The sequence below is a fragment of the Dreissena polymorpha genome, chromosome 4 (assembly GCF_020536995.1).
Source record: "Dreissena polymorpha isolate Duluth1 chromosome 4, UMN_Dpol_1.0, whole genome shotgun sequence".
Lineage (NCBI taxonomy): Eukaryota > Metazoa > Mollusca > Bivalvia > Myida > Dreissenidae > Dreissena > Dreissena polymorpha.
Window position 1 is genome coordinate 84,394,685 of NC_068358.1, and position 15,900 is coordinate 84,410,584.

Consider the following 15,900-nt stretch of genomic DNA (forward strand, 5'->3'; position numbering starts at 1 on the left):
GGGGGAAAGGGAGTAGTAACTAATGGCGAGTGCCTGTGTTTCCAATAACATTAGAGGTACTAAAAGAAGTACAACAAATATAGTCGCGTTGACAGCTCAGTTGAAAGTTTAGATGTCATAATTTGGGATCCATACAATCGAAAGATTTATTGACACCTTATGAAAAGTTTCAATCAATTTAAAATCGCATTTGACTTTAGTTGTTTCAAAGTTACAACATTTTGAAACAAAGCTCATTCTTCTTTGTAGTTTTATGAATAGGAAATCGTGAATACCGAGTTATTTCTTACTTGTCTTTAGATTTTATCGACTTATTTCGTTTAGAAATACTGTTGGGAGTTAAATCCTTACAAGGTAAAATAATCGCGTCGTTTTACCGCGTATTCGAACGGGCAGAAATAATAAATCGATGTATCAATTTAAAAGCGTACACGTTCGGTTTGTGTACACTGCTTTTAAATAATCGATTTATTCGATAACTAACGAATAAATTGCTAAAAAATTGATTGTGTATAATTCTACATACGTTGTAAGGAAAATTATTAACAAGGATTTGCGGGTTACTTGACACTACATAAAAGTGACCTGTGTATTTTTCGGACCGGAAATAGCGGAATCGAATCTGTACATTTATTGATTGAGTTGTATTGTATAATACATTTCAATCATTGTGTGATTGCATGTGCATGGTTGTACGTGTGTGAGAGTGTAAATAGTAGTAAATAGTAAATAGTTTAATTGAAATGTATTTTTTCAATTGTTCTTTAATGCGCATAAATAATTGTAATTATTATAATTAAATAAGATTATTTTGGCGATTAAATCGTACTTATTAAATTAATTTAATTGAATTTATTTTAATTAACCGTAAACATGTATTTATATTTTTTATTTTGAATTTGATAAAACTTTAAGATTTTGACATAAGTTTAATCTAAACGCTACACTAATTGTTTATTGTTGATCATTAAATTAAGATGTTGAACATTTAATAATAATACCTCATTTTTGGTTTTCAATAATTGAATGAATGTGTACAATTATTTGTTGCAATTTTGTGTTATATGAAATCTACGGTATACTATTATGCATAGATGTATAACAATTGAATGAGATTTATTGATCACTATTCCGTTGTAAAACGGAAGTTATGAATTGAGGATTTGAAGGTTGATGAATCTGGACTGTGTGTTTTACCAAGTGTCATATAACCAAATTGAATCTCAAAGTGTATACAACTGAAGTGAAATAAACACATGGTGAACATTATTGAGTTTGAATTGTGAATTATTGAATTGAAAATAATATTAACTTGAAGTGAACAATACATTATGTTGAAAACATAAGTAATTGAAAATGGATACGGAGAAGGAATTAAGGAGACAAAGAAGGGAGAAACATATTACCAGACAACAAACAGGAAATATGAGAACGTTTTTACGAGGAAGAGGTTACTCCGGAAATAGAGGCCCATATAGAGGTGGACGACCGTACGGGTGCTTATCATAGGAACATTAAATCTCAACAATATTAAAACAGAAAACAGCTCTTAGTGATGGGGTTAATGAGGGCTGTGTCAATAGCACTGCCCCTAAACTAGTTGAAAACATTTTAGTAGAATGGTAGTGATGCTAACCTAACTTCTATTACTATTAACGGCAAAGAGACAACCGTGCTAATTGACAGCGGGTCACAGGTCAGTGTGATAACTGAACTGTTTTACAACAAAATGACGCCGAATGAATTGGATCTTGAATTAAAAGAAGCTAATGGCCCCCACATTCCATATTCTGGATATATTCTGACAATAATTGGAAGCAAAATTTTGGACATCAGATAGAAACGATTCTTCTTGTTGCGCCGGTTGGCGAGAGTCATGTCAGCGCTCATGTCATCATAGGCACAAATATTATCAGACATATGAAAGACATGTGCAGTGATGAATGCCCGGATGATAAATGGAAAGCGGCTTTTTATGCAATAGAATTAAATATTGGGAAAGTGCTTTCAACCAAAGACATCATGTTACATCAAAATGAAACCAGGACAGTTGTAGGTCTCCTGCGAAAACGTCAAAACACTGAAGCAGCTGTAACGGAACAATGCCAAATTGACAGTCATGGGGCATTGGTATGTCCTAGATTTACATCCATAAAATACTCGTGGCATAACTGCAAGGATACCTGTGAAATTGTATAATATATCTGCAAGATCTGTTAAAATAAGAACAAAACACGAACTTTGTGAATTACAGGAAGTAAACATTCTGCATGAAGCTCAAATATTGCAACCGTTGAGCGCCACCATATCATCTGTAAATACTGCACCTGAATAGAAAACAAAACAAGTTATGAGAAAATGAAAAATGAATACTATGTTGATATCGAAGGAACTGATTTAACTCCGGAACAAAAGCAATAGATGTATCAGTTGTTTAGAAAATGGGATACGGTGTTTCCGTAATAAAAACTTGACATCGGACAAACTACCGCAGTGAACCTCATCGACGAATACCCCCCCCCCCCCTCTCCCCCCGCTCTCTTCAATAAAGTCCGAGAACATCTCAAAGAAATGTTAAAAATCGGAGAATCTCAAAGTACATGGTCATCAAATTGTGAAGTCATCAGGAAAAAGGATGGAACCATACGATTCTGTATAGAGTTTAAAAAACTCAATGCAAACACGAAGAAAGAAAGATAATTATGCTATACCAAAAGTTGAGGACACACTACATCATCTAGCAGGATCACGGTATTTTTCGAAATATGACTTTAAATCCGGTTTCTGGCAAAATGAGTTAGATGAAGATGACAAGGAAAAGACAGCGTTTCAAGTGAGAGGATTAGGATTTTATTAATGTAGCCGTCTTCAATTTGGACTCTGTTACGCCCCCGCAACATTTCAACGTCTAGTGGAACGCTGTATGGGTGACTTAAACCTTAAAGATAGCCTCATTTATTAGGACGATATTATTATTTTCTCCAAAGACGTCAATACAATGATTTCAAGTCTCGACTAAGTGTTCTGTCGTTTAGCTGAATATAACTTAAAAATCAAATCATCGAAATGTGAATTTTTCCAAACAAAAACAACTTACCTCGGTCACGTAGTATCAGCAGATGGCATAGAAGCAGATCCCGTCAAAATAGAAGCAGTAAAAAATCGGCCAACTCTTAAGTCTCTAAAACAAGTACGCCAATTTCTCGGCTTCGTTGGCCACTATCGCCAATTCATAAAATGGTTTGCTTTCATTGCACGACCGTTAAATAACCTGCAGATAGGCCATCCGACTAAACGAAACACACAAAAACAACAAAATAACCAAACCAGTACCATTTCAATGGGGATCCGATCAGCAAACAGCTTTCGAAGAGTTGAGTAAAACAGCTCATCAATCCACCTTTATGAGGCTATGAAGATTATTCGTTGCCGTTCATACTACACACAGATGCCTACTCAAAGGGATTGGGTGCTGTATTGTATTAACGCCTGAACGGACACGAAACGGTCATAGCTTATGCAAGCCTTTCACTCAAACCATCAGAAAAGCGTTACCCGGTGCACAAATTGGAATATTTAGCGCTGAAATAGTTCATTACGGAAAAGTTTCATGATAATCTCTACGGCGCGTAAGGTTAGGTAATCACGGACAATAACCCGCTTACCTATCCGATTACGAGTGCAAAGATGGACGCGACAGGACAACTATGGCTTGCTGCGTTAGCCAACTACACGTTTACAACACGTTACCAGGCTGGCAAAAACAACGCCGACGCAGATGGGTTAGCCAGGTAGTAGTGAAACCGAAAACGATAGCTGCTATAACCACTGTAGTAACAGTATATATTGAACACGCTCCCTATTGTTTCAGTACATACGTACATGAAAGCGACCCTGCAGACATACGCCTTGAGTTCTCACAATTGCAGAAAGTCTCAGCTTGCCGATTCGGAAAGTGCCAAGGTTATACATCATTTACAACGTGGAACAAGACCTAATGTAGCCCTTTCATCAAAATGTACCAGTGTCTTGAAATATAACCTATATTGGCCAAGTCTTGAGTTAAAGGAGGAGATTTTGTATCGAAGGAATAAAATATGTGAGCAGGAGTATAGTCAATTAGTTTTGACAGAAACATTACGCGAAATAGTGTTTCGTAGCCTACATGATGACATCGGCCACCAAGTGATCTGACATTGTCATGATTTAAACAGAGATTCGTTTGGCCAGGAATGGAAAGTTTTGTAAAAGACAAGATCAGTAATTTCGCCCGATGCATAAGTTGTAAAACTCCAGCCGAAATTAGTACTCTCGTGAACATTGCAACGCTATCACCAATTGAGCTAGTTTGCATAGACTTGTTGAGTTTAGAAAAATGAAAAGGTGGATATGAGCATATTTTAGTTATCACCGATCATTTTACGCGATGTGCGAAGGTGTTTCCAATGAACCATGGGTTCGTCAGGCTCAGTAATTCACTGTTCTCTGTCTCGAATTCAATAACGAATTCCAAACTGGCAGGAGAGTTTGGAGAGCAATCGCACTGCAAGCGAGGTGTCCCATGTTCGAGTCCAGAACTGACTGCACACTTTTCACCACCCGGCGACATGCACAATAAATTATGTGCACATCACGATTAATTTATTTTTAACGGACACGGTTTTATCTTTTATAAATAATTAAGTGCTGAAATAAAGTGGTTTACCGGTAACTCCCTTTTCCGGAACTGACTTTCTTTTCAGAACATTTAGGGACCTGACTTTGTAACGACAAATACGACTCATTATTATGTTAGAAGTTTTTACACGAAATAACTCGTGAATGAATTCTGCCTTGATACGATGTCTTGAATGACTTTTTTCTCATAAGAGGTCAAGAGTTAATTTTTTTTTCTTTTTCCATTTACACAATATGAACTACATGATGAATTGATTTGGTTTTAAGTCATTAGCTTAAGGGTGACATAAACATTGATTTGAATGTTTTCTCACATGCTTAAAACTTACATCTGGTTTGCGTAAATTTATTCATTTTGCGGTATAATTTACGAAGTTATATTTCTACATTCGTATTTTAACACGTATGAACAAACTAATGTTTGAATATGCCTACAATACAATATGCTTACTCTTTTCATGAAACCAGACGCTATTTATAGACGTTGAGAATGCCAAGGTTAAACAAGAAAGCGTTAGTAAGTGTGTGTCGCTCTAGAAAGCGATAAGTATATAGAAACCCATCCATCCAGCACAGTACAAGATACAGTCTAAGTTATCACACCCGTTAAAACACAAACCAATGACAGACACGGGCATAATATGTGGATTCGAGACTCGAACAAAGTTAACTACCATTACCATTATTTCGATTCGGAATATCTGAAGCGATTTGGATAACTGACTTGAGCTCAGAAGATGCATATAAGTTGATAGTGTTTTAGTGTGCTAATTGCAAATTTAAATATTAACTGTATATTGAATATTATGAAATTCTTTTGCCACAACGATTCTGATACATATGTGTTTATTTGATGTGACACATTTTAGTCGAACTATTTTAAGCAAGTCATGTAGTTGGTTAATATATCATAATCGCACAAATGAACTTGTAGTGGAAAGACCGAATTTTGTAAATACAACACATGATATGATATGATTCAAATGAAATTATCAATATATATATACATGTAATGTGTTTCTTTTTTTAGAGTAATGTGAATACATATTATTTAAGACGATTGAATTGAGAAGCAAACTAAAGTATTGTTTCATACAGATAGGCTTTTTTGTTTGTTCCAAACAGTGTATGTCAATCTTAAGTATACGTTAAAATGACCATTATTCTTTCCGAAATGAATTTACCATCTAGTTTAGTGCTGAGTAAAATTGAAATTGTGTAGGCACTTGAAAAAAATGACGTGATATAGATTATGGATTATTTTAATATAAAAAACAATCGCGTAAGAAGCTTGCATCATGACTTGTTATCATGATTGAAACGTGTTTGGTAGCATTTGTTGCAATTATATGTCAGACTTATCTACCGGTATGTAGAGTTTATAAAAACACCACAAACATCAGCTCTACATATTTGTGTTTGGTTCGTGTGTGTTTATGTCCTGTTTTAGTCCGTTTTTGTTAAAGATTCTTTCTGGCATATTCTACATTTAACTCATGTGATCTATCAATTGGGAATGCTATCTCAGTCTTCCGTTATCTTTGAATTCCTTGTAACATAAACTGCATCTACAGGTGCATTTATTATCGCTCTCTGAGACGTGAATCATCTAAAAAGATATTGAAAAGGATGGTTGAACACATTTTTATATCATAATTAGATCGACACGTCATAAAATACCTTTAATCCATTACTGAAGATAATAATGAAAAGGGCGTATATCAGCCATCTACAAATAGGGGTGAACTAAAACAGTTTGCTGACAGGGACTTTTGTACAGCGTTATTATAATTATCTAGTACGTAACGTGACTAAGAAAACACATTTATTGCTTAAAAAATGTACTTAAAGAAAAATCAGTTCCAGCAAGGGGTTAAACCACTATATTTCGGCAATAAATTAATTTTCAGAGATAAAACCGCGTCGGGAAAAAGTTATCGTAATTTTTGTTAGATTTTACTAAAAATATGAGCAAATACTGTGTATTAAAAAAGGACATTATATTTGTACATCTAATTCATCGAAGTGGACAACATATTTGTGACGGTTTTCCTTCAATACCTTTTTATCCAGACGTTTTCGACGACTACGATTTTGAAACAACAAAAGAAACGAGGGAGCACAAACACCGTAGGCGTATTCATTAAAATGAAATACAAATATAACGTGACTTACCGAGTAAACATATCGGGTATTCCTTTACGGCAAACACAAAAACGACGCCATCTTGGAAGTAATTTCCAACTTCCGGTGACCTCGCTTCAACCCAGTGGGCTCTATTTTACGCATGCCACCTGTGTAATACGTATCGACGTACATAGCTTGAATGTAATCTTATTTCAGTCTTCAGAGGCTGTAAGAAGTAGAGCTCTGTTGTTGAAACATATTTACCATATTTCGTACACCTAGTTTGTTTGACAAATTTCCGATATACATCACTTCCTTGGTGTTGTAATATCTTTTAAAGATGGACCATATTTCTTAGTTTCCTTTAACTTTAAAACGTATAAAGTATCTCCTAATCGTTTTGATAGATTTTCTATACTTACGACACTAGGGCAATCAAATGGGTCACATTCGATTCGCGCTTTCACTTTTTCATTCTTTGTCTGCATTGGTACATTTTTAGCTCGGCTGTTTTCGGAGAAAACCCGAGGTATTGTCATAACAAGCTCGTCGTGTCCGCCGTCCGTGTCAAGGTTTGTAAAGTATTTTAACATCTAAAATCAAAGTCATTCCACCAACAACTTTGAAACTTCATATGTAGATGCATCTTGATGAGTTCTACACGCCACACCCATTTTTGGGTCACTAGGTCAAAGGTCAAGGTCACTGTGACCTCTAAAAAAAAATCTGACAAGCTTTCGCAGCCGAGCGTGGCACCCGTTATGCGGTGCTCTTGTTATTTAAATCGTTTGGTTTGTGACTTGGCGTTAGTGTGAGGTGAGGTCCTCAATCCTTTATAAACCCAAAATGCCTTGCATTTACAGTCCAGGATCGGTAATTCCGAGGTTTGGCGATCCCTCAAACCTTTGTAAACTCCAATACTTTGCATCGTTAGTCCCATAGCGGTGATCTCCGTTTTAACCATTTAAGGTTATAGTAAGCGTTCTGTTATAAAGATAGTGAATAAGACCATGAATATGTTGATGTAGTTTCTTATTTTCATTGTTTGCTATATGTTTTACGTCTATAATGTTTCCTGATTACTTTTAATTTCATCCTAGTATAAGCCGTTCTACTGTAGGGAATTTCCGCAGCGAAATCAAGAACCAGCGGATGGAATTTTAATTTCTTGACTTACACTCGAGTGCAAATATTTTTAATCGCACTTATTTTTGTAAAATTTAACACTGTTGAATCCCCGCTACCAAAACATTTCCTCAGTAAATTCACAAATGGTTTCGAATTGTCATCTTACCAACCAACAAGAAACAGGATAGAAAGCAGTAAACTAAATGTTTGAATGATCAATCTTTACTAAAGGACTAGTTCCTTACTGATTACAAAATGAGTTTGAAAAGTGCATTTGCACGAGGATGGAAACAAAATCATTGAGATTAATTGGCTATCAGCTTCATTTTTGTAAAATAAAGTGTAAAATTGTCATTTCAATAATCTGTGAACAAATCTCTTTAATAAATCCAAATAATAAAATACTTAGATATGCTTGAAAGAGAGACAACTCCGACAACTCTATATTTGTAGAGATCTATTTATTCGTGTATTGTTCACATTTTAAAGTGCTGTATCGATTAATTAAGCTATCAATTGTTTCATTTACAAAAGTTTAAAATCTAACTCTAATATGGATGCGCTTCTTGGTTTGTCTCTTTTTGACAAATTGTTTGGTCGATTGAGGTAAGGACTGACCAAATAGTTTGTCGCAACCCAATTATTTTTGGCCATTCAACAAATATTGTCTAGTTGGTCATTTAAACTTGGTCAGTGACCACTTTTGGGGCCAATGCGTAATTAAAGTACCAGAAAAATAAGCACCAGAAAATGTCTTGTGATGTATATCAGGACAAACCATCTTGATATACTTTGGTACAATTGTCTTTAATTTAGATTCTAGAGCTTGTAATCTCAATATAAAAACCGTTTATGTTAAAAAAACAGATTTTTTTTCTTAAAATACCTTAAGTCCATACGCATACCGCCATGATTTAAACATTGATTATACATTGGTTATAAACGTTTTAGAAAAGAATGCATTTATAATTAAAGATATTTTTATGTATATACGATCATGCAATTTAAATACACAATTCGTGTCTAATTATGAAATATTATTTCACGATAACAAAGTTATCCTCTTTCCATTGTGTAATTACATTACAAAATGATTGAACTGCACAAACCACACGTTCATATAAAAAAAATACAATGGATTTATAAAAAAACCCACTTATGGCTATTTTCAGCAGTAATAAATTATCAACGGCTTTCAGGATTCAAATAAGGATGATATTTCGAATGCAATAGATATATTCCTTTTAAGACGCTTTTATTAAAATTCCGTCATATTAATTTATTGCATTCGACGATAAGCTCAGAGCGAGAAACGTATTACGACCCCGCGCATCTTATCTAAAATACGTATTCTGTTCTTTTGTATCAAACGAAATTATTAAATACAGAATAAATTTATTAATTAACCGTTCAACGCGAGGCGAACTTGCAGGTTTAAGGTTCAATTAGGATCTTCACACTCTGCTTCAAAATAACAGTTATATCACTAACAAAGCTCGATTTAATTTCCTGAAATGCTGAGAACATATATTACTTCCAGAGCCTTGGTATTGAACATCGATCTATTTGGTTTGCCTGTCCAACAATGTGTACCCAGCAATCATCAAGAGTTTGAAAAAGTTGTTTGCAAACCGAAAAGCATATGGTTGAGGAATTGTATCAATTATGACTTTAGTTTATGGATTTTTTTTTCAAAAATTGTTATTTATGTCCGGATCAACAAATGATTCTTTCTGGTTTGATATTGTGTAATGTGTATGATAGCAAAACACGTATTGTTAAAACACATGTAAAGAGAGCATATAGATCTTATTACGCTTTTTAAGACAGACAAAACGTTCATAAATTCAAAACTACCATAAAAAATAAACATTAGACACCCCACCCCACAAAAAAAAAACGAAAGAAAAGTTGTATTCAATTGGGAATAATATTTTGGTGTACAAAGAAAACTCCTATATGTACTCAAGAAAATAATGCGTTGATAAATCTCAATATATGTATAGTAGAATAAAGTTAAAAAAAAATTCGACTAAGTTTTGTCTTGTTTTATTATTGAGTATTAAAACTGGAAAATATTGAACACCGGCAGTATACACCATCGTGTGAGTGGAACATTATTTGTGACGTTACCATTAAAAGCTACACTCTCTTCACAATGTCATATTCTTCATAGGGAAATCTTATTCAATTACATATTTTCCTCATGCGTACATAGATAACATAAATTACTAAAATTTGCACATGTTTATATAAGACAAAGTCGTAAAAGATGTTTTGATCTCCGCTTAACCGATTGTCCATAATAGTTACGAACGCCCTAAAATACGTTTTCGCCTACAAATCAATGATGGCATTTTGTGGTTTTCGTAAACAATATTTAGCAATGTCACTTATAATAATGTTTTGAAAGATCCTGGAAAAGTGTTTTGAAACTTATACATTGTGTAAAAAATAATATTTCATTCAAAGAATTTCACATAGTCCTAATTACATAAACATAGCAGTTCGTTAAGCTGTACATCACATACACATCTCCATGCACTACTAACAGATTAGAATTTACTCAAGTATGCCTGATTATCAAAATCTGCTGCTTGGTTGTCATGGAAAATTGTTATCTGTGGGTTATGTACTGCGTGGCCAAGTGTTACAAACATCGGATGTCCCAAGGGGGTGCCTCTATAAGTCGGTAGTCCAAAGTGGGTGCCTCCATAAACCGGAAGTCTCACGTAGGTTCATGGATACACCGGACACTCACCGACAGCTTATGGTAGTGCAGCATCGTAAACGATACATATTGATTCCTTGGTGTTGTTGTGTTATCTTTATTTTCGTAACAAATGTGCGTATATAAATCAACATAGAAACGATGTGTGATGATCATTGAAATGGAGATTTTGAATGAAAAGGGATGTAAACAAATCCCTCCAGCATTTTCGTAAATTCACAAAGATTGATTGACTGTTATACACTCAATAACTATTTTGATGTTTTTAATGCTTTCTTGTGTGTCACTCACATAGAATGTTTTCCAAAACAAAACGGCCTCATGCCTTAAAGAATTAAATAATGCTTTTCTAACCATTACATATCAACAAAAAGTTGTTGCTTTTTAAAATGTCTTACATTCAAAAACTGAAAAGGAAGCAATCATTTTGAGCTTAAGTTTAATGTAACCTTCTATAAAAGAAACGGAAAAATAAATTATTCAATATGCATTTAAAAAAAACATTTAAAAAAATATATTACGGAACAACCATTTATGGACATTAAGAAACAATGGCCAGTGAAAATGAGTGGCAGCGCGGAATTTGATTTACAATATAAAATAAATACAATGTATAACCTCATGTTACAAGAAAACCATATTTTGCTTGAAACTTGAGCTTACATAATATTTGTGATAATCTCATAATGACATGCCACGTATTCTGAACTGAACGCATTAATAATCTTGGAGTAAAGTGGACTTTTGTAAGGTTTTAGACCTGTAATACATTTTGATTTTCACTTCTTTCTTCGCATGTTTTCTATTTGTATGGCAGTCTGTATGAAAATCGTACCACACAATTAATGATTCTCAGACATTTTAAGTTGCCAGTCCTCAGTATTTCCCCATATTTTGTTAACAAACACTTTATAAATGAAAGTGTTTTTTTCAATTTTTGAACAAAAAAGAGTTTAAATATGTTAAAATGATGCATAGATTATCATCAGTTCATAGTAGAACAAACAATATGTTTACATGGTACATACACATATCAGGAGTGACGGATATATATCCGACTTAAGGCGGTGTTTCACGGAGTTCATAACAGGTTTACATTTTTAATATCCCTCCCATTACTTGCCTTCTTAAGTTCCATCATATCAATATGTTTAATGTATTTCCTTCATAACTCACTCGCGGATAAGCCCAAAGTTATTGAATTCAGATCTCATAAATCTAAATAGAATTAAACTGGCTTTGATAAAATAATATTGGTACTACTACAGTTTATAATATGATGGTTTAAAGCGGGACAATGTTTTTTAAAGTACTTACAACATCTCAAAGATTAGGTTTCAAAACACAACTAAACTCACTTTGAAGTTTTGAAATCAAACTCCTACTAAGTCATTTTGTTCGTTCATTGTTTATATTTTGTTTTGAAAAGTAAATCAGCTAGTAAACGAACACTATGAGCCAAGCAAATAAGTATTATAGGCCTGACATCTGGGCGAACGATTTATATCTGCATATCTGTTCTAAATCGCTTTTTAAATCGGTCTGATATCGGACTTAAAAACACGGCGTGGTGTCGGTCCGACGTCGATTACGGCAGTCTGACGTCGTTCCCCCGCTGTTATCAGCTCGACCCGACATCGCGCCGATATAATTATGTGTATACATCGTTTATACATCATTCCAATATCGGGGTTTTATCTCGGCCCTAGATCGGACCTGAAACAAATATATATATGTTTGTTTTCTTTTTTGTTATTAGATTCTCCTCGAATCCTTGCGGTGGATAGAACTGATTATTCGCATAAATGCAGCAGCTTTAATTTATATTTCATTAATGTGATTCCATTTTAATCAATACAGGCGTTCGTTTTATGTACGAACCAAATATAGGTCCGTATCGACGGATTCGCCGCGTTAAATGACACGTTTAAAAACCATTTTTATATCAACTTAATCATAAGAAACTATTCAACCATTTCCATATAGTTGGCGACATATATTGTATCGGATTATCACAAGTACACTAGTCAGAGTACTACGCTTCACCGCGAAATGCAACCAACTTTGACGCTGCCCCGTATGATACGATCATCTACAACAAACTTGGTGGTGTCAACGTCTGTCGGTGTGTCTACTTAAAAATTATTTTTAGGAGCGATCCCTGCAAAAACGTTACCAATAAGATAAACAACGTCAATTGAATCATATGTAACAAACAAAACAACTTTACCTGTGTCAAATGAAAGTCTGCGATTAGCTTATTTAATATAAATATAATAAATAATTTATTTCAATCTACATTCTCATACGTGGCAGCAACGGACTTGAACGTACAACCAATTTAAAAAAGACATTTATTTTCGTTATACGGAAAAAAGAAAGCCGATGAGCTCTAGAAAAGTAACACATTCACCAACGAAATCAACCCCGGTAACAACTCGTACTTCTGAAGGCTCTCAGAATATTTTCTCCTCACATGGCGTCTAATGTTGCAATATCAAAGTCACTCTATATGAAAACCGCTTCTAAATATTTTAATGCCTGTAGCGCCGTTAAATGTCGCTTCGCCGTTATATGTCGCAGGCTACGAGATAAGTCGCAACGTTGACGATAAATGTCGCAAGGAACGATAAATGTCGCAAATCCTACTGACGATATATGTCGCAACTTTAACGATAAATGTCGCAAAAATGTCAACTGCCGATATATGTCGCAACATTAACGATAAATGTCGCACACCTTTGTAAGTCATGTTAAAAACAAAAACTTGAAGTAAAATGACTAAAACTTTAAGGTTAAATTTAGATTACCCGACGAGGTTCTTTGAGCCGACTTCCACAGAATGGTCAGTTTTTAGTTAGTATTGTCCGAAATGGTCAATTGTGATCAGTATTTTCCATAATTGTCAGTTGCGGTCAGTATTGTCCGAAATGGTCACTTGTGGTCAATATTGACCCAATCAATTCTTATAATTCTTGGCTCGAGTAGCCAGTTGTTGATTTCCCTGTGCTAAATGGACTGCTGTTATTTAGATTGGCCAAATGTTGTAAGATGTGATAAAACTTTAACATTATTACAGCAACACAGATTACAATAAAATTGTATTGAATATTGTATGTTAGTTACATGAACGTAGTACATGTATCATTATCTTAGTTAATGTATAACTATTTTGCAGACGCACTGGCATATGCCGGAGTTTGTACTGGCATACTGATGAACTGACTGAAGAATAATATGTTCTTTTTATTTTTTCAATATCGTTGCCTTCAATTAATGCTTTACATATAGGCAGCGGTATTCTATGTCGCCGATTCACTGGCTCGCTGCAGAGTATCAATCAAGTGAAAAATACCTCATCCCTGTTTATCAGTCAACTTAGCCTTCTGTTCGTTATTTCCTTTACTTTCGTGAATATAAAGGTTTTTGGATAGTAACAGTGTCAAATATCAATCTCCGTACACAGTAATTTTGTTTTATTAGATTCCCGATCCTTTTGGAATTTGAACTCGTACTCTTTAAACTAACCAATCACGAAAATGGCCGCATTTACTTTAAACATATATATAATCTGACACGAGTTCTCGTTTTATACCATTTTTTACAGACATTTATTTTTTACAAATTTTTATCTATGGAAGAGCGCCATGAAATGTAAGTGATTTCAGCCAAGTAAAAATTGGGTCGGTTTAAAACGAAGTTTATAAAATTCTAAATACTATCATTTAAGTTATGTTTTAAACTTAGTTTTTATAGAAACACTATATACAGCAAAAATACCAAGAAATAGACAGATTTACCGTTTACTTTTTGAAATAAAAATAAAAATGCAACATGCATCATTCGTATTTTCAGCAGTAAATCACCCAATTTAGCCATAACGTTGTTTTAATTTTAAAAATTGAAGGATGTGCATCAAAATTTTAACATATTTAACAATAAACATACTTATATGCTATATTAAATCAAATTACGTTAGAAAAGAAATAAAACGCGTCGCAAAAAAGTATACGATGTCGGCAGGATTCGAACCTGCGCGGGAAGATCCCAAAAGTTTTTGTATTCCATCGCAATAACCACTCGGCCACAACAACTTCACAGTAGTGCAAGCTTAAATTAGATATCCATAAGTAAACATGAAAAAAGGCTTGTCGATCTTTGAAGAAATCGCGAAATCGTATTTTTCAGATGATATTTGGATCAAAGTCAATATTTATTGTGAAAATAATGTATTCTAAAAGAATTACGTAAACATATATCAAAATTCGAAGTTTGAAAAAAATAAAATGCATCTCTCGGAAATAACCGATCATTGAAGATCGGCAATGATCGTAAAATACATCGCGGGAAATCATCAGGGGTGCGCTACCTTAAGAAGAGAACCCGCAATTCCTGGCAGTTTTCATATAAGGCATTTTCCTTTGCCGGCCCCATAATTACCCAAAGAGCTGAGCACAGAGGTTGGAACCAAAGGTCCCGGTGTGATCCTGGATCGATGATTCTATCCAAGAATATTCGCCTTCTATCGCTGATTCAAAGATGGCAAAGCTGTCAGTCTCCAGCAGAAATACCGAGGCATTCACATGTTGTTCTACCCAGACGGTTCCTGTAAGACTGACCTTATATAACCAAACTTGTCGAAACGGCCATAAACCCAAAGCAAAAACTTACGGGCCCCTCGCTTTTCCGATTTCCGACCAATTTAAAACAAGGATTTTGTCATTTTTGACTACAGGTTAACGTTTTTGGTCGAAAATGAATAAATATGACCGCTTCGGTCGATCTCACCGCAGCTGACAGTTATGGACAATACTGACCACAACCTAAAAGTTTTAGTTATTTTTACTTCAACTTTTCATTTTAACGTGACTTACAAAGGTGTGCGACATTTATCGTTAATGTTGCGACATATATCGGCAGTTGAAATTTTTGCGACATTTATCGTTAAAGTTGCGACATATATCGTCAGTAGGATTTGCGACATTTATCGTTCCTTGCGACATTTATCGTCAACGTTGCGACAAATCTCGTAGCCTGGGACATATAACGGCGATGCGACATTTAACGGCGCTTCAATGCCTTTGCCAGAAACGGCATTTCATTCGCAGGGTTATGCACAAAGACTGACTAAAATGACCACAAACTTTGGCATGGAATTAACAAAAGACATCACGACAAACTGACAATATATTTTTGGTCTTATGTAAAAGCCACTGCTTTTAAATAATATGTTTTTC